At 43.3% G+C, this 19659-nt stretch overlaps 1 protein-coding gene across 1 annotated transcript in view; it reads right to left on the bottom strand.

Moving 5' to 3' along the window:
- The window catches only part of LOC118377163 (sushi domain-containing protein 6-like), an 87655-nt gene extending 71154 nt beyond the window's left edge, over window positions 1-16501 (bottom strand). The window contains exon 1 of the mRNA XM_052524198.1: window positions 16299-16501. The gene's annotated coding sequence lies outside the window, so the exon portion shown is untranslated. The remainder of the gene's footprint in view (window positions 1-16298) is intronic.
- Between the last annotated feature and the right edge of the window lie 3158 nt (window positions 16502-19659).

Genomic DNA, 19659 nt, shown 5'->3' with positions numbered 1-19659 from the left:
AAACACACAGAGAGCAGGGGAGAGAAGGCATGTGTCTAGGAAACACACAGAGAGCAGGGGAGAGAAGGCATGTGTCTAGGAAACACAGAGAGCAGGGGAGAGAAGGCATGTGTCTAGGAAACACACAGAGAGCAGGGGAGAGAAGGCATGTGTCTAGGAAACACAGAGAGCAGGGGAGAGAAGGCATGTGTCTAGGAAACACAGAGAGCAGGGGAGAGAAGGCATGTGTCTAGGAAACACACAGAGAGCAGGGGAGAGAAGGCATGTGTCTAGGAAAACACAGAGAGCAGGGGAGAGAAGGCATGTGTCTAGGAAACACAGAGAGCAGGGGAGAGAAGGCATGTGTCTAGGAAACACAGAGAGCAGGGGAGAGAAGGCATGTGTCTAGGAAACACACAGAGAGCAGGGGAGAGAAGGCATGTGTCTGGGAAACACAGAGAGCAGGGGAGAGAAGGCATGTGTCTGGGAAACACAGAGAGCAGGGGAGAGAAGGCATGTGTCTGGGAAACACAGAGAGCAGGGGAGAGAAGGCATGTGTCTAGGAAACACAGAGAGCAGGGGAGAGAAGGCATGTGTCTAGGAAACACACAGAGAGCAGAGGAGAGAAGGCATGTGTCTAGGAAACACAGGTAGCAGGGGAGAGAAGGCATGTGTCTAGGAAACACAGAGAGCAGGGGAGAGAAGGCATGTGTCTAGGAAACACAGAGAGCAGGGGAGAGAAGGCATGTGTCTAGGAAACACACAGAGAGCAGGGGAGAGAAGGCATGTGTCTGGGAAACACAGAGAGCAGGGGAGAGAAGGCATGTGTCTAGGAAACACACAGAGAGCAGGGGAGAGAAGGCATGTGTCTAGGAAACACAGAGAGCAGAGGAGAGAAGGCATGTGTCTGGGAAACACAGAGAGCAGGGGAGAGAAGGCATGTGTCTAGGAAACACAGAGAGAGCAGGGAGAGAAGGCATGTGTCTAGGAAAACACAGAGAGCAGGGGAGAGAAGGCATGTCTCTAGGAAACACAGAGAGCAGGGGAGAGAAGGCATGTGTCTAGGAAACACACAGAGAGCAGGGGGAGAGAAGGCATGTCTCTAGGAAACACAGAGAGCAGGGGAGAGAAGGCATGTGTCTGGGAAACACAGAGAGCAGGGGAGAGAAGGCATGTGTCTGGGAAACACAGAGAGCAGGGGAGAGAAGGCATGTGTCTAGGAAACACAGAGAGCAGGGGAGAGAAGGCATGTGTCTAGGAAACACACAGAGAGCAGGGGAGAGAAGGCATGTGTCTAGGAAACACAGAGAGCAGGGGAGAGAAGGCATGTGTCTGGGAAACACAGAGAGCAGGGGAGAGAAGGCATGTGTCTGGGAAACACAGAGAGCAGGGGAGAGAAGGCATGTGTCTAGGAAACACAGAGAGCAGGGGAGAGAAGGCATGTGTCTAGGAAACACACAGAGAGCAGAGGAGAGAAGGCATGTGTCTAGGAAACACAGAGAGCAGGGGAGAGAAGGCATGTGTCTAGGAAACACAGAGAGCAGGGGAGAGAAGGCATGTGTCTAGGAAACACAGAGAGCAGGGGAGAGAAGGCATGTGTCTAGGAAACACACAGAGAGCAGGGGAGAGAAGGCATGTGTCTAGGAAACACAGAGAGCAGGGGAGAGAAGGCATGTGTCTAGGAAACACAGAGAGCAGGGGAGAGAAGGCATGTGTCTAGGAAACACACAGAGAGCAGGGGAGAGAAGGCATGTGTCTGGGAAACACAGAGAGCAGGGGAGAGAAGGCATGTGTCTGGGAAACACAGAGAGCAGGGGAGAGAAGGCATGTGTCTGGGAAACACAGAGAGCAGGGGAGAGAAGGCATGTGTCTAGGAAACACAGAGAGCAGGGGAGAGAAGGCATGTGTCTAGGAAACACAGAGAGCAGGGGAGAGAAGGCATGTGTCTAGGAAACACACAGAGAGCAGAGGAGAGAAGGCATGTGTCTAGGAAACACAGAGAGCAGGGGAGAGAAGGCATGTGTCTAGGAAACACAGAGAGCAGGGGAGAGAAGGCATGTGTCTAGGAAACACAGAGAGCAGGGGAGAGAAGGCATGTGTCTAGGAAACACACAGAGAGCAGGGGAGAGAAGGCATGTGTCTGGGAAACACAGAGAGCAGGGGAGAGAAGGCATGTGTCTAGGAAACACACAGAGAGCAGGGGAGAGAAGGCATGTGTCTAGGAAACACAGAGAGAGCAGAGGAGAGAAGGCATGTGTCTGGGAAACACAGAGAGCAGGGGAGAGAAGGCATGTGTCTAGGAAACACAGAGAGAGCAGGGGAGAGAAGGCATGTGTCTAGGAAACACACAGAGAGCAGGGGGAGAGAAGGCATGTCTCTAGGAAACACAGAGAGCAGGGGAGAGAAGGCATGTGTCTAGGAAACACACAGAGAGCAGGGGGAGAGAAGGCATGTCTCTAGGAAACACAGAGAGCAGGGGAGAGAAGGCATGTGTCTGGGAAACACAGAGAGCAGGGGAGAGAAGGCATGTGTCTGGGAAACACAGAGAGCAGGGGAGAGAAGGCATGTGTCTAGGAAACACAGAGAGCAGGGGAGAGAAGGCATGTGTCTAGGAAACACAGAGAGCAGGGGAGAGAAGGCATGTGTCTGGGAAACACAGAGAGCAGGGGAGAGAAGGCATGTGTCTAGGAAACACAGAGAGCAGGGGAGAGAAGGCATGTGTCTGGGAAACACAGAGAGCAGGGGAGAGAAGGCATGTGTCTAGGAAACACACAGAGAGCAGGGGAGAGAAGGCATGTGTCTAGGAAACACACAGAGAGCAGGGGAGAGAAGGCATGTGTCTAGGAAACACAGAGAGAGCAGAGGAGAGAAGGCATGTGTCTGGGAAACACAGAGAGCAGGGGAGAGAAGGCATGTGTCTAGGAAACACACAGAGAGCAGGGGAGAGAAGGCATGTGTCTAGGAAACACACAGAGAGCAGGGGAGAGAAGGCATGTGTCTAGGAAACACAGAGAGAGCAGAGGAGAGAAGGCATGTGTCTGGGAAACACAGAGAGCAGGGGAGAGAAGGCATGTGTCTGGGAAACACAGAGAGCAGGGGAGAGAAGGCATGTGTCTGGGAAACACAGAGAGCAGGGGAGAGAAGGCATGTGTCTGGGAAACACAGAGAGAGCAGGGGAGAGAAGGCATGTGTCTAGGAAACACACAGAGAGCAGGGGAGAGAAGGCATGTGTCTGGGAAACACAGAGAGAGCAGGGGAGAGAAGGCATGTGCCTAGGAAACACACAGAGAGCAGGGGTGAGAAGGCATGTGCCTAGGAAACACACAGAGAGCAGGGGTGAGAAGGCATGTGCCTAGGAAACAGAGCACTCAGTGTGCCAGGGAACTGCAGTGAAGAGATTGCCATCTGATAGGCCTGACTAATGCCTTGAATTCAGCCCTCTGCTCTGACGGAGCTGATGGAGCCAGGCTGTGGCTGAGGGAAAAGGGAGAGAGAGCCCAGAGAAAGAGAGATGGATGGAGAGATAGCCCATGATCACGACTCTGATCCAAGAGCCCCGATGCTTGGTCTGAACATCAACACACATTTCTAGCGGTACAGCTTTGGAAGCATAAGGACCTTATCTTTCATATCAGCAAGATTTAAAATAATAATAATAATAATAAATAACAACACATTGATAAACACCGTTATATGGGGTTAGTGTTCCCACATGGCCATATCTCCATGTTTACAGCACTGGTAGACGGAAAACAGCTAATTAACACATGGTCTCTCTATCTAGCATGCTCCGAAAACCTGCGTGGAATGGAAGAAGACCAAAGGCCACTGAAATAGGATAAAGCCGGTTAAATCTGTGTACAGTGAGTGTGTGTTTTGCAATTGAGAAATTATTTTGATTTGAACATTTAAAAAAAAAGAAAATGGCTTTATGTTTCCAGAACCAAACTGCAATTGAGAATCCATTCACGTTTACATGGGGTATTTGACGGGTTTGGCTGGCCAGTCTACCTCTGAAAATAACATATACACTACATGACCAAAAGTGTGTGGACACCCACTCGTCGAACATCTCATTGCCCCCCCTTTGCTGCTACAACAACCTCCAGTCTTCTGGGAAGGCTTTCCACTAGATGTTGGAACATTGCAACGGGGACTTGCTTCCATTCAGCCACAAGAGCATTAGTGACGTCGGACACTGGTGTTGGGCGATAAGCCTGGCTCACAGTCGGCGTTCCAATTCATCCCAAAGGTGTTCGATGGGGTTGAGGTTAGGGTTCTGTGCAGGCCAGTCAAGTTCCAACATCTAGTGGAAAGCTTTCCCAGAAGACTGGAGGTTGTTGTAGTAGCACCTTCCCCAAACTGTTGCCACAAAGTTGGAAGCACAGAATCGTCTAGAATGTAAATTTAAGGCTGTAGCGTTAATTATTTCCCTTCGCTGAAACAAAGAGGCCTAGCACAAACAATGAAAAGCAGCCCCAGACCATTATTCCTCCTCCACCAAACTTTACAGTTGGCACTATGCATTCGGGCATGGTGATCTTAGGCTTGTGTGCAGCTGCTCAGCCATGGAAACCCATTTCAGGAAGCTCCCGACAAACATTTATTGTGCTGATGACGTTACTTCCAGAGGAAGTTTGGAACTCAGAAGTGAGCGTTACAACTGACGACAGATTTTGTACACGCTTCCGCACTCGGCGGTCCCCATTCTGTGACCTTAAAAAGGTTCTACTTCACAATAACAGCACTTACAGTTGACCGGGGCGGCTCTAGCAGTGTAGAAATTTGACTGACTGACTCGTTGGAAAGGTGGCATGCTTTGAAAGTCACGGAGCTCTTCAGTAAGGCCATTCTACTACCCATGTTTGTCTATGGAGATTGCATGGCTATGCTGGATTTATACACCGGTCATCAATGGGTGTGGCTGAAATAGCTGAATCCACTCATTTGAAGGGGTGTCCACAAAGTGTGTGTGTGTGTGTGTGTGTATGTGTATGTGTATGTGTATGTGTATGTGTATGTGTATGTGTATGTGTATGTATGTATGTATGTAAGTATATAGTGTAAGTATATAGTGTAAGTATGTTATTCTCTAACCTCAGTAATGTCCTGGGTAGTAGTACGTTATTCTCTATCCACTAATTTAAAGGGGTGTCCAGATACTGGTGTATATATAGTGTATGAGGCCGTTGAACCTTTAAGGAGTAACACTCCTTAAAACCATTATACACACCAAGAATCTCACTGCCGATAGGAACTTATCACAGTGGGTAAGACAGGTACGCCCGATGGCGACACTCACAGAAATAGACCATAGAGTAAGTATACACATAGGCCTATTCCTGGGAGAAACACACACACACACACACACACTTGGCGGCCCTTGATAATCAGGTCCGGTACCCTCCTGCCATCACCTTTCCTTTCTGTTCCCCAGTGGAGAGGCAACAGAATCACCTGCATGCAGGCTGGTGGGAGGTGGCAGAGAGTGACGCATGGGCCTTTGGCAAGGACTACGTTGGCACATTGGCACTGCATCATGCCAAGAGGCTAAGTCTGAACAGAACAGCAACCCGTCTGGCTAGAAGTACGGCCTTATCACAGTGGGCGGTGTACCTGCTGTGTGCCGACCCGGTTCTACCGGTTCTACTTGTTGAATCAAAATGTTCGTCAGTGGCCAACAACTTGACTTCGAGCCAATCAGAGAACACAAACCCCCATGTGCAGGAACAAAATATATATATATATATGTTTTAGAGTGGGCATTTTCTCCGTACGTTCACAGATGAGCTAGTCACACTTCATATGCAATGTAGGCTATGGGATGTTAGCTAGCTAAGTGCACAGAGGCAATGGACACAACACTAACTACTTCCTGCAAGCTAGCTAACCAGTATTGATATTCTAATAAAATCACAATGGATTAGCTAGTTACCATTAAACAGGTGCCCATGTTAGCTAGCTAGCTAAGGACACTGCACTATGATGTGCTAGCTAGCGAATATGCTAACATTAGCTAGCTAAACACTTGGCTATGGGCTGGCAATTGGCAGTATGTGATTATGGAGAGTGAATTTTTTTGTTTCTTTGTCATCTTGCTAGGTATTTATCTAGCCGTGGCCATCTGGCTAGCATCATCAAGGGCATTCTACAAAATAGCAACATTAGAGCAGATAGCTTGGAACCTAGACTAATAACCCCCACCCAACAAAGTAGAATACCTGTTAGGCAACTGTATAAACATATGTGGTCAACCCTCAGTCAGAGTTACTGGGTGTGCAGGCTTTTGATCAAGCCCTGCTCAAACACTTAGTTTATCAAGGTCCGGTTGAGCAGCTGATCTCTAAAATGTGGTTTGTTAGAGCTCTCCAGGAGGATGGTTGACCCCCCCATGAGCTCTCCCGGAGGATGGTTGACCCCCCCCATGAGCTCTCCCGGAGGATGGTTGACCCCCATGAGCTCTCCCGGAGGATGGTTGACCCCCATTGATGTTAAACATTGCAACATTTCAACCAAATACGTTTTATGCCTTATTCAATATATCAAAAGATCAAATAAATGGCTACGGTAGGCTACAAATATTTTTATTCAGCTGAAGCAAGCCCACACATTTTCAGGAAATGTACCTTTTCTAATATACCGTAATTGATGGACTATTAAGCGCACCTGAATATAAACCGCACCCACTGAATTATTTAAAAAAATATGTATTTTGTACATAAATTAGCCGCACATGTCTATAAGCCGCAGGTACCGGTACATTGAAACAAATGAACTTGGTCACTATCTTCCTCCTCCTGTGCACTGAAACCACTGAAGTCATCTCCTTCGGTGTCGGAGTTGAATAGCCTCAGAATTGCTTCATCCGATGTTGGATCGTTTTCATGTTTGCTCTCGTCACTTTCATCCGGAGGCAAATACCCCGCTGAGCTCATGCTGCTCCTTTAACACGCAGCAGTCCAGCCTTTCGAAACCCGTTGATGATAGTGGATTTATTGACAATGCTCCACGCTGTCAGGACCCACTTGGCAGACTTGACCATAAGTTGCTCTTCGCATGCGGCCCGTTTTAGTGAAGGATTTCTCCCCACTTGTCATCCAAGCCTCCCACTGAACAAGGAGCGCCACCTTAAATGCACGATTTACACTGATGTCGAGTGGCTGCAAATACTTTGGGCCATCTGCTTTTCTTCCCTCTGAAAGCTTTTGTTGTCTTTTTGCACTGAGTCAGTTCCTCACGCTGCCGTTTCCAACGTCTTATCATCGACTCATTAAGGCCAAGCTCCCATGCAGCAGCTCTATTTCCTTTTCCAACAGCCAGATCGATCGCCTTCAACTTGAAAGCTGCATCATATGCATTTCTCCGTGTCTTTGCCATGATGAGGGTGACAAAATAACTACCGTAATCAGAATGATGGGAAGTTTGAGCGCGCTCGATTTACGTCACATTATGTGACGGTGCTCAGTTTTTTGGCGGCATGAATCTTGTGAAAGCGGGAAAAATCCATAAATTAGCCGCGTCATTGTATAAAAAGCGAGGTTCAAAGCGTGGGAATAAAGCGGCTTATAGTCCGGAAATTACGGTATTCATATTCATCTTAGCTACCTTAGAAGCAGGGCCTAAAATTGACTTTTTGGTCCACCAGCTACTCAGATTGTTTTTACCAGCCAAAATATATATTTTGGCCATAATTACATCAAAGAAACTAAAAACAGATGACCATGTTTTGTAAAATGTTTCTAAAACAAGAAAGGTATTAGTAACAAGTAAATGTGGTATATTGCTCAATTTCTTTACCTTTTTTTGTAGCCCGAGTCTTTAAACCAAAATATCAGATGAGACAAAATGTTCAGCTGCCTCTTTAAAGGGCGGGGGGTTACTGTGGTAACGGGGCCACTTGAGGTTTGTGTGTGTGAGATTTGGGATCTGACTTGGGCGTCTCTTCGCTATCAGTTGAAGCAGCAGACTCAAGCTACGTTGAAAGACAACCTAGCTTATGATTAACACGATGTAAATAACCAAGAAACACGAGGACAAAGTCTCACTTTGGAGACTTCCTAGATTTAATTAGACAAACTTCTATCCCTGTGCACAGCGCCTCCAAAAATGAATCTATCAGCATTTCACTCAGAGTATACAGCTCTCCTGCCAGGCATTGTTGCTACCTCAGGTGGTATGTAGGATTCATATTTATTTAGTGGGATTAGCAACTATGAAACAAAACAGCTACTGCAGCATTTTTCTACAATAAAATCAGAAGCATGTGCTCATACTTGACTATTTTTATTCACAAATGTAATGCTCGCACTGTAGAGATCTACAAATTGACCACACGCCAACATGGCTGGTAAAATATAGATTCTTACCCGCCAATACCTAAATCTACCTGCATTTGGCGGATGACGGGTGTTCATTTTATGCCCCGTTTAGAAGCGTTTACTTTGCAGGCTGAGTATCATTTACTGAAGCCACATCGTTCAAAAAGAAAGGCTACATCTAACATTTCTGCCGAGAATGAAGGTTCACGATTCACTCATTATTTGGATTGACATGAACTTGATTCTTTGGGATTGAACCGAATCTCAACTAATACAAACGAAGAAGTGAATCGTGATTTAGTCAAAAAAATATATAGTTTCAAATGAATCATGTGAATCGTTTTAAAAAAGTAAATCAACTTTGTATGACCTTATTCGCCAGTGTCTGCGAATGCTTTTTTTTGTGGGTGGGGGGTATGACAAACGGTTAACTAGAGGGTACAAAATATGTTTTGAATTGGCTCCCTAATGAATCTGTTCTCTATCCTAGGCCTGCCTGCTGCTGTAATGCCCGACTGTAACTCAATCCTTGAGCAATGGCCCCCTTGCCTCGCACTATGTAGGTTAAGCGCACAAACACAGATGTTCTAGAGTCATTCCGATCCTGGTTGAAATGATGATTTAACTTTTTTTTTTAAAACTGTGCCTAAATAAAATTATGTATTAAATTAATTTCCATGACTTTTCTTAAAATGTTTCAGATTGTATTATTTTCCAAAACTTTTCCAGGCCTGGAAAACACAATTTTAAAATCTCAGGACTTCGCCAGGATTTTCAAAAATGTAAGAACTCTGGATAATAGAAGACGAGAATGTAAGAACACTGGATAATAGAAGACGAGAATGTAAGAACACTGTATAATAGAAGACGAGAATGTAAGAACACTGTATAATAGAAGACGAGAATGTAAGAACACTGTATAATAGAAGACGAGAATGTAAGAACACTGGATAATAGAAGACGAGAATGTAAGAACACTGGATAATAGAAGACGAGAATGTAAGAACACTGGATAATAGAAGATGAGAATGTAAGAACACTGGATAATAGAAGACTAGAATGTAAGAACTCTGGATAATAGAAGACGAGAATGTAAGAACACTGGATAATAGAAGACTAGAATGTAAGAACTCTGTATAATAGAAGACGAGAATGTAAGAACTCTGGATAATAGAAGACTAGAATGTAAGAACTCTGTATAATAGAAGACAGACTCGATATACAGAAATGTAATGAAAAAGGAACCGCACTTCAGAAATCAGCTCAATGTAACTGAAGAATCCATAGCATATAACCACTTCTGGGGAAATTGTAACACACTAAACAAACATGAATAGGTATTGATTCAAAACAGGGATGTTCTCCAATCGTTTTGGCTCTATAACAAAGAACAAACAGCAAAAACATATACATGATCAATTACAAATCTTACAATCAGCTGTTAAAGACTACCAGAACCTACTGGATTTTCCATTTACGTTGAATGAACTACAGGACAAAATACCAACCCAAAAGGCCTGTGGAGTCGATGGTATACTAAATGAAATGACAAAATATACAGACCACAAATTGGCTATACTTTTAAAAAAATCATCCTCGGCTCTGACATCTTCCTCAATATTTGGAACCAAGGACTGATCACACCAATCCACAAAAGTGAAGACAAATTTGACCCCAATAACTACCGTGGGATATGCATAAACAGCAACCTTAGGGAAATCCTCTGTGTTATCATTAATAGCAGACTCCTAATTTCCTCAGTGAAAACAATGTACTGAACAAATGTCAAATTGGCTTTATACCAAATTACCATACGACTGATGGCATATTTCACCCTGCACATCCTAATTAACAAACAATCAAACCAAAACAATGGCAAAGTCTTCTCATGCCGTGTTGACTCCTAAAAAAGGGTTTGACTCAATTTGGCACGAGGGTCTGCTATACAAACTGATGGAAAGTAGTGTTGAGGGAGAAACATACTATAAAAACCATATACACAAACAAGTGTGCAGCTAAAATTGGCAAAAAATACATTTCTTTCCAAATGTTCAGGGTAGCCTTCCCCAACCTTCCCACAATAAGTTGGGTGAATTTTGGCCCATTCCTCCTGACAGAGCTGGTGTAACTGAGCTAGGTCTGTAGGCCTCCTTGCTCACACACGCCTTCAGGGCTTTGTGATGGCCACTCCAATACCGTGACTTTGTTGTCCTTAAGCCATTTTGCCACAACCTTGGAAGTATGCTTGGGGTCATTGTCCATTTGGAAGACCCATTTGCGACCAAGCTTTAACTTCCTGACTGATGTCTTGAGATGTTGCTTCAATATATCCACATAATTTTCCTTCCACATGATGCCATCTATTTTGTGAAGTGCACCAGTCCCTTTTGCAGTAAAGCACCCCCACAACATGATGCTGCGACCCACGTACTTCACGGTTGGGATCGTGTTCTTTAGTTTGCAAGCATCCCCCCTTTTCTGCCAAACACAACAATGGTCATTATGGCCAAACAGTTATATTTTTGTTTCATCAGACCACAGGACATTTCTCCAAATAGTACAATATTTGTCCCCATGTGCAGTTGCAAACCATAGTCTGGCTTTTTTATGGCGGTTTGGAGCTGTGTCTTCTTCCTTGCTGAGCGGCCTTTCAGGTTATGCCTATATAGGACTTGTTTTACTGTGGATATAGATACTTTTGTACCTGTTTCCTCCAGCATCTTTACAAGGTTCTTTGCTGTTGTTCTGGGATTGATTTGCACTTTTCGCACCAAAGTCCGTTCATCTCTAGGAGACAGAATGCATCTCCTTCCTGAGCGGTATGACGGCTCTGTTTGTACAGATGAACGTGGTACCTTCAGGCGTCTGGAAATTGCTCCCAAGGATGAACCAGACTTGTGGAGATCTACAATTGTTTTCTGAGGTCTGATTTCTTTTGATTTTCCCATGATGTCCAGCAAAGAGGCACTACATTTGAAGGTAGGCCGTGAAATACATCCAAAGGTTGTCACGCCCTGGTCGAGGTATTTTGTGTTTATCTTAATTTATTTGGTCAGGCCAGGGTGTGGCATGGGGTTTTTGTATGTGGTGTGTTGGTATTTGGATTGTAGCTTAGTGGGGTGTTCTAGTTAAGTCTATGGCTGTCTGAAGTGGTTCTCAATCAGAGGCAGGTGTTTATCGTTGTCTCTGATTGGGAACCATATTTAGGCAGCCATATTCTTTGTGTGTTTCGTGGGTGATTGTCCTTAGTGTCCTTGTTCCTGTCTCTGTGTTAGTTTACACAAGTATAGGCGGTTTAGGTTTTCATTACGTTCTTTGTTTTGTAGTGTTTGTAATTGATTCGTGTTTTTCGTTTGTTTATTAAACATGGATCGCAATCTACACGCTGCATTTTAGTCTGACTCTCCTTCACCACAAGAGAACCGTTACAAAGGTACACCTCCAATTGACTCAGATTATGTCAATAAGCCTATCAGAAACTTCTAAAGCCATGACATCATTCTCTGGAATTTTCCAAGTTGTTGAAAGGCACCGTCAACTTAGTGTATGTAAACTTCTGACCCACTGGAATTGTGATACAGTGAATAAGTGAAATAATCTGTCTGTTAACAATTGTTGGAAAAATGACTTGTGTCATGCACGAAGTAGATACCCTAACCAACTTGCCAAAATTATAGTGGGTTAACAAGAAATATGTGGAGTGGATGAAAAAACAGTTTTAATGACTCCAACCTAAGTGTATGTAAACTTCCGACTTCAACTGTATATCAATGAATTGGCGAGAGTACTAGAACAGTCTGCAGCACCCGGCCTCACCCTACTAAAATCGGAAGTGAAATGTCTACTGTTTGCTGATGACCTGGTGCTTCTGTTCCCAACCAAGGAGGGTCTACAGCAGCACCTAGATCTGTTCCCAACCAAGGAGGGCCTACAGCAGCACCTAGATCTGTTCCCAACCAAGGAGGGCCTACAGCAGCACCTAGATCTGTTCCCAACCAAGGAGGGCCTACAGCAGCACCTAGATCTGTTCCCAACCAAGGAGGGTCTACAGCAGCACCTAGATCTGTCCCCAACCAAGGAGGGCCTACAGCAGCACCTAGATCTGTTCCCAACCAAGGAGGGCCTACAGCAGCACCTAGATCTTCTGCACAGATTCTGTCAGATCTGACAGTCATTTTTTTTAATCCGTTATTTTACCAGGTAAGTTGACTGAGCACACATTCTATATTTTTTTAGACCAGAGGAAAGAGTGCCTCCAGCACCACTTCCAGCAGCATCTGGTCATCCAGGAACTGACCGGGACCAACCCTGCTTAGCTTCCGGGGCGGCAGGGTAGCCTAGTGGTTAGAGTGTTGGACTAGTAACCGGAAGGTTGCAAGTTCATATCCCCGAGCTGTCGTTCTGCCCCTGAACAGGCAGTTAACCCACTGTTCCTAGGCAGTCATTGAAAATAAGAATTTGTTCTTAACTGACTCGCCTAGTTAAATAAAGGTCAAATTTAAAAATAAAAAGGGTGCTGGCATAAATCTCAGTAAGACAAAAATAATGGTGTTCCAAAAAAAGGTCCAGTTGTCAGGACCAGAAATACAAATTCCATCTAGACACAGTTTCCCTAGAGCACACAAAAAACTATACATACATCGGCCTAAACATCAGCACCACAAGTGGCAAAAAAAAAAAAAAAATCAGTTTAAGATCCCATTGCCCCTCATGGTTGTAATGTCTGGGTTCAGCTAACCAACCAATAATTCCCAAAATGTGACAAAGACCATATTGAGACTGTACGCAGAATTCTGCAAAAACATCCTCTGTGTACAAAGTAAAACACCAAATAATGCATGCAGAGCACAATTAAGACAATACCCTTTAATTATCAAAATCCAGAAAAGAGCTGTTAAATTCTGCAACCACCTAAAAGGAAGCGATTCCCAAGCCATTGCCTACCGAGAGACTAACCTGGAAAAGAGTCCCCTAAGCAAGCTGGTCCTGTGGCTCTGTTCACGAACACAAACAGACCCCACAGAGCCCCAGGACAGCAACACAATTAGACATACATTTACATTTACATTTAAGTCATTTAGCACCCAACCAAATCATGAGAAAACAAAAAGATAATTACTTGACACATTGGGAAGAATTAACAAAAAAACATGCTATTTGGCCCAAACCAGAGAGTACACAGTGGCAGAATACCTGACCACTGTGACTGACACAAAATTAAGGAAAGCTTTGACTATGTACAGACTCAGTGAGCATAGCCTTGCTATTGAGAAAGGCCGCCGTAGGCAGACCTGGCTCAAGAGAAGACAGGCTATGTGGTCACTGCCCACAAAATGAAGTGGAAACTGAGCTGTGCTTCCTAACAATGCATGACCATATTCGAGACTCATATTTCCCTCAGATTACACAGACCAACAAAGATTTTTAAAACAAACCCGATCTGTTCGGGGAAATTCCAATGTGCCATCACAGAAGCAACATTTGTTGTGACCTGTTGCCACAAGAAAAGGGCAACCAGTGAAGAACAAACACAATTGTAAAAACAACCCATATTTATGTTTATTTATGCTCCCCTTTGTACTTTAACAATGTGCACATCATTACAACACGGTACATAATAACATTTAAAATGTTTTTATTCCATTGAAAGTCTTGTGAGTGTAATGTTTACTGTTAATTTCACTTTTGTTTATTATCTATTATACTTGATTTGTAAACATATGTATGTTTCCCATGCCAATAAAGCCCTTTGAATTGAATAAGTGAAGGAGGAAGATAGGGACTCGGCATGGAGAGCATGAGAAATCGAGGGAGAGAGAGAGAGAGTAGCATGGAAGCAGAGAAAGAAAGCCTTTGTTATGGAGCCCATTATGTGGTGTAAACCCATGCAGGAGCATCTCTATGTGCTACTGCACGAGAGAGCGCGAGAAGGGACATTTACCTTTTCAATTCTGAGATTTCAAAACGTTTTGGGGATCAAGTAGTAATCAAATTGTACTTATTGCTTATTTTGTTGTCATTATTGCTTTGTAATGAGCCATTATGTTAATCGGGCTATGATATATGACCACAATGCTTAAACTTTAGCATTTACACTTTGGGGAGGGGGGGAATAGAAAAATGTTTTATTTTATTTATTTAACTGCGCCTAGTAAACTTGGCCAAATTGAATTAGCAAATGCCCTCATAGTTACAGCGGATGCTTCAATGGCCCGAGTCACACGCACCGACACGTGCAACCGTACTGATTGCAGTGCGCCGGACCGACTGTATATGTCCGCATTCGCTGCTGCTGGATAAAACACCGAGCAGAAACGGCACTGTAATCTATGCCAAAATGTCACATAACAAGTCTACATTTTGATATATTGTAATCAGTTGAACATTTTGATATATTGCAACAATGTTTCACAAAACAGCTATGATGAAGTGTAGCAGATCTAGCAGGCGAGAACAATGTAGTACACACTATATAGGGTGACATGCATTGTTAGGCATCTGCTTGCATGTCAGGACACAAGGTTATAAAGTTGGGAAATATGATTAATGATAGCCAATTTTACAGCACTAACGTAACCACTATCACGATGTACCACCATAACTAATAACTTAGCTACTGTCCAAAGCTGATGATCTGATGTATTAGACAAAGGTTAGAGACAAAGAGTTCTTGTAACAAAATAGTCCCAAGTCTGTTGTAAAACCACCCATTTAAAAGGGATGGGCAGCTCTATACTGTAATAACACTGATTGTATGCATTTTATCCACTGCTTCTCGTTAGGTTATTATGGTATTACTATACTGGTAGTGAGGTATTATGGTAGGTTATTATGGTATTACTATACTGGTAGTGAGGTATTATGGTAGGTTATTATGGTATTACTATACTGGTAGTGAGGTATTATGGTAGGTTATTATGGTATTACTATACTGGTAGTGAGGTATTATGGTAGGTTATTATGGTATTACTATACTGGTAGTGAGGTATTATGGTAGGTTATTATGGTATTACTATACTGGTAGTGAGGTATTATGGTAGGTTATTATGGTATTACTATACTGGTAGTGAGGTATTATGGTAGGTTATTATGGTATTACTATACTGGTAGTGAGGTATTATGGTAGGTTATTATGGTATTACTATACTGGTAGTGAGGTATTATGGTAGGTTATTATGGTATTACTATACTGGTAGTGAGGTATTATGGTAGGTTATTATGGTATTACTATACTGGTAGTGAGGTATTATGGTAGGTTATTATGGTATTACTATACTGGTAGTGAGGTATTATGGTAGGTTATTATGGTATTACTATACTGGTAGTGAGGTATTATGGTAGGTTATTATGGTATTACTATACTGGTAGTGAGGTATTATGGTAGGTTATTATGGTATTACTATACTGGTAGTGAGGTATTATGGTAGGTTATTATGGTATTACTATACTGGTAGTGAGGTATTATGGTAGCTATCGTTATCTATTTTACTTGGGCATCGTCATCCACAACGGGTTTCCTTCCTCATTGCAGTGGCCCTTGCCCGTCCTCTCTCCTCCCTCTCCCTCTGTTGTGGCAGCAGACCCACTGACAGACATGTCATTGTTGGTTTACAAACACTTTTGACGGTTCAAATAACCTTTGAAGGGTCAGAGTCTATGAAATGAGATTCATTAGCTAGTAGATCATAACTCTAGCCAGCCTTATCCTAGACCTAGGACATTGTTGAGCGCACACGGGTAGAAGACAGCCAATAAGACAGATGATATCGTAAATGACAATAGTATTAGCTACACACAAGTTGGTAACATTGGTTTCTGTTTTTCCACAGGTTCAAAACATAGACAATTAGACCCAAGCCAAAGAGGCCGATATCAAAAGCAGTATACTGACAGAGGGAGAACATAGATACCAGTGGCACAAGCCAGAGTGATCCCGTACGCTTAGCTAGTTACTGTACAGCTGGCTTGAGGGAGAAAAAACACAAGATTGAAAACACTTACCAACGAAAAGGCTACCTTCAAGCCCTCCTCTCCGTTCTCACTGTCTGGTCATGGACTCAAATAGCCAGACAGACTATCCTCCAATTGATTTGTTATTTAATCACGAATAGTCTTTTCCTGCGGTGTTGTCGCTTCTTCCGCTTCGTCACGAACAGCCAGACAGTTTCTTTCTCTCTGCGAGAAGAGGGGAAGCGGAAACACGTCAGCAGCCTCGCTTTTTTCGTACACGGTTTCCGTGGGTAGTAGAAGACTGTGGTCAGGGTATCTTTATTATGCTACTGTAGAATGAAGACGGGCATTCATTTATTAAGCGTCAAATGCACTTTATCCGTTATAACTGTAATGTACCACAGTAATTGTTTTTACTCGGTGAAGCCCAGGCCAGCAGGTCTTCTGAAAATCATTGGGACCAGACCAATTTTGTTAGCCCGGTGACTTGGCCCGAGCGGATAGTTTGACTGCGAGAGGGGCGGGCAGGTCCACAATATACTGTGTGAACCAATGATTTATTTTGATAGACCTTGGATTGCAGATAATATGGGTGCGTTTGTAAATTCACTCTGGCTATCAACGCGTGTTTTGCAGATGTTATTGCGTGTGAAGCGAAATGCTTGTGATGTGTCCGGTGTCGGTAAACGTCGGCAAAGAAGCGTAATTAAATTGTTGCCAGCAGCACAGTTACAGACACCAACGCTTTAGATAACATGAAAACATCCTAACCACCTCTGCTAGGTTAAGTAAAATGGTCAAAGGTTCCCTTGTTGTGTTGCTCATTTGCGTCTGGAAATAGCTATTCAACTTAAGTACTTCACTGCCGTTGTAAGGTCAGAACACTCAGATCAACCCTACTCCTCTGTAAGAGCGTCCAGTGTGCGCTCTGAATTGACGAACTATCCAGAGCACACTCTGACAACCTGGAGGCAATTTACGAACGCACCCTATGAGAACACAGATAAAACAAACAGATAGACATTTCACAGGATTTTTTTTAAATGTGAAGCATCCGCTTACTGTTTCCATTCACTACCAAATATGGTAGTGAGAGGAAGCCCACTGGAGCGCAGTGGGATAAGATGGAACGAGATGGATTTTAGCCGTTATAATGCACATTTTCTTATCGATTAAACATTTAATCTCAATATAGTTGTCTGTTTCCAAAACTAGAATCTGTTATGAACAGAGTGGACTAAGGTTTGTAAACTTTAACCTTTGCAAAACTTTTAAAGATCGCGTTGTTTATGAGTACACAGGCGAATTGTTACTGCACACGCGCACTTCACAGGGTAGACATTCCCTATAACGAAAAACATGCAGATTATGCTCGAACGCACAAATAGGATCTCGCTTTCTTGTGCTTGGCTGTGCCCACTATGACTCATTTGTTCCCATTGGAAACGACTTCAATTCAATTCGCTTTGTTGGCATGACGTAACAATGTAAATATTGCCAAAGCTCATTTGGGATATTTACAATATAAAAAATAAATAAGAATGAGAATCAAAATTGTCAACGGGACAACAGTAACAACAATAACCAAGGGTCAAAATAACCAACACATTCAACAATAACAATGAGCATACAGTAGAGGACATGTGCAGGTTGATTGGTCTGTCAGACACTGTCCCTCAATTTATGGCAGGCAGCAATATAGTGCGCTGCCAACCCACAGCTCTCTGCGTCCTCCCTCAACAAGACGGGTAAGCCTATCCTCATCAGAGAGGTCTATATCTTGGTTTAGTTACAAAAATCTTTGAGGAGAAGCTTTGATCCCACCGGTAAGCCATATTGGCACTCCTTAGAAAAGCCGCATTCCATGGGAATGAATGGAATCCTTCGGTATTTCATTTACATGGTTCGTGGACAAAATTTAAATGCATTTATGTATTATTTTGTTGTTGTAGTGGGAAGAGTAATATTAATACTTTCAAAAAATTATACTTTAAGGAAAATGGTTTTATATATTTGATTTGTATGTTTAGTTCACATATAATTTTAAAGTATGCGTTAAGGTGTCTGTAATAGAGTAAACGTGTCTAAAACAAATGTAGACGTTAGTAAATGCATATATACAGCTTCCAAAATATGTTTTACAATTGTAGGGGAGTGCCAAGATGGAGGCGCGAGGGTTTCAAAACAGCACACTCGATGACGTAAAAGAGGTTATCTATAAATCATTGATGTGAACCTTTTGGTGTGTTAGTAAATTCACTCTGGAGTGCACGCTCATAAATTCAGAGCGTTGTCAGATTGTCCTCTTAAATTCAGAGCATTTCTCTTTCGGAGGACACACTGGATGCTCTGGCCGAGGAGTAGAGTTGAGCGTTCTCTGACCTCAACCGCAATCAAGCACCCAGCCTACTAAAAAAGAGACAACGGATAGACAAAAAAAAGAGAACACCTCACTCTGACCATTTTACTCTCACTAGCAGAACTGGTTCGGCTGTTTATGTTATCCAGAGCGTTGGTGACTGTAACTGTGATGTTGGCAACAATTTAATTATGCTTTTTTTTGCTGACGTTTAATGGCACCGGCCATATTCAACCGGTGTTGAGCGTTAGTAAATCCATCAATTATTCTGCGCTCTGCACACTCAGTTGAGTGTCAAATCAAATCAAATGTTATTTGTCACATACACATGGTTAGCAGATGTTAATACGAGTGTAGCGAAATGCTTGTGCTTCTAGTTCCGACAATGCAGTAATAACCAACAAGTAATCTAACTAACAATTCCAAAACTACTGTCTTATACACCGTGTAAGGGGATAAAGAACATGTACATAAGGATATATGAATGAGTGATGGTACAGAGCAGCATAGGCAAGATACAGTAGATGGTGTGCTCTGAAATCGGAGTAGGTAGCCAGAGTGAATTTACGAACGCGCCCTTTTGTACTTATTTTCAACTAGGAAAATGTTACGGCGACGAGCAATACCAGGTCGTAGTTACCAAAAACCCAAATACAGAAACCCCGCCTACTCGACCAATTGGATGAACGAGTGTAACGACGCGTATTCCTGTTATCGGGAAACGCCTCATTTTCAAAATGGCATCTCTCGAGTTCAAGATTGAGGACTAAATACGTTCGGGAACAGGAGTCACAAATTCATAACTTTTAGAAAATTACAAAAGTTTGGGCAAAAAAAAGAGTTGTCTTTTCTTGTTTAGATAACGAATAGGTTACATTAGCTACTCTTACCTAAAATGAGCTAGCTAGCATAAAGGATTCCATCAAAGATTTTTGTAACTTAACCAAGATAGACCACAGCCTGTCGTTTCAAATGAACAGAGCCAAGCCAAGTACGAGCTAGCGAGATCCTATTGGCTTCGTTCTAACAGCTGCATGTTTTCGTTAGGGAACG

Source organism: Oncorhynchus keta, chromosome 8 (genome assembly GCF_023373465.1).
Source record: "Oncorhynchus keta strain PuntledgeMale-10-30-2019 chromosome 8, Oket_V2, whole genome shotgun sequence".
In the NCBI taxonomy this organism is placed as follows: domain Eukaryota; kingdom Metazoa; phylum Chordata; class Actinopteri; order Salmoniformes; family Salmonidae; genus Oncorhynchus; species Oncorhynchus keta.
This window is presented reverse-complemented; position numbering and strand designations above follow the sequence as displayed.